The sequence below is a fragment of the Calidris pugnax genome, unplaced genomic scaffold, assembly GCF_001431845.1.
Source record: "Calidris pugnax isolate Ruff unplaced genomic scaffold, ASM143184v1 scaffold102, whole genome shotgun sequence".
NCBI classification, from domain to species: Eukaryota; Metazoa; Chordata; class Aves; order Charadriiformes; family Scolopacidae; genus Calidris; species Calidris pugnax.
The window spans coordinates 574,981-576,021 of record NW_015090846.1 but is presented as its reverse complement, the minus strand read 5'-3'; positions in this window follow the sequence as shown (position 1 = coordinate 576,021).

Genomic DNA, 1,041 nt, shown 5'->3' with positions numbered 1-1,041 from the left:
GGGGTTACTGGGGTGGGAGCAAAGCCTCTGCAGGGCTCGTGGGGGCATAGCCGGACCCCTTATCCCCAGGGCCAGCACGGTTGGGGTCAGAGATGGCAATGGGGTGACCCACACTTGCCAGCCCTCCTTTTCCAGCCAACGGTGGGAAATGCAGGGGGGATTTCCCCCCAGCACAGTGCCCCAGGAGGGCTGGACCCTGCACGGTCCCCACCAGTGCCACACGGCTGGGGACAGTGACTGGTTTTACCGGACCATGGAGGGTTTGGGCTTTACTGGGACTATGGAGGGTCCAGGGTTTGCCCGGTCACTGGTGGCAGCGAGGAGGCACTGAGGACTGGATCGAGGGTCTCAGGTGCCCGTCCCACCCAATATGGGGTCATCCTGCTGGTTTGAAGCTGGGCATAAAGCAACCTCCATGAGGAGGGAGAAATCCTTGCTCCCCGTTCCTCCTCCTGCTGCTTCTCCCCTCTGGTCGCTGCCCAGGGAGCTTGGATGGGGTTATTTCCCCCCATCCAGGATGGCACAGGGATGATGGATGCCCCCCAAACCCTACCTACGGGGGCTATTGGGCTGCAAGGGGGGGGGTCCATGCCAGCTGCCCAGAAAGGTGCCACCACATGTCACCAAGTCCCCACAAAGGGCTTGGGACGCCCTGTCCTGTCACAAAGGCAGGCTCGGGGGAAGCCATGCCAGCTGCCCAGAAAGGTGCCACCACGTTCCACCAAGTCCCTGTGGCACCAGAGCCTGCAAAGGGCTTGGGACCCCCTGTCCTGTCACAAAGGCAGGCTTGGGGGAAGTGCAGGCATTGGGGTCCCCCACCCTGTCACCCCACTTTGTGTGGGGAAGAGAAGGGTGGGAAATGGGGGCAGGGGGGGGATCGTGACGGCATGTCGGAAAAATGCCCAACCGGCAGGGCCTCCTCGCCCCCTCTGCCCCCGGGCCACGGCTGCCTGCTGAAATCTGGAAGCGCTCCACCAGAATAAAATAAATAAGTAAATAGGAAACCCAAGGCGGCTTCAGTTATTGCCGGCTCTCCAGAGG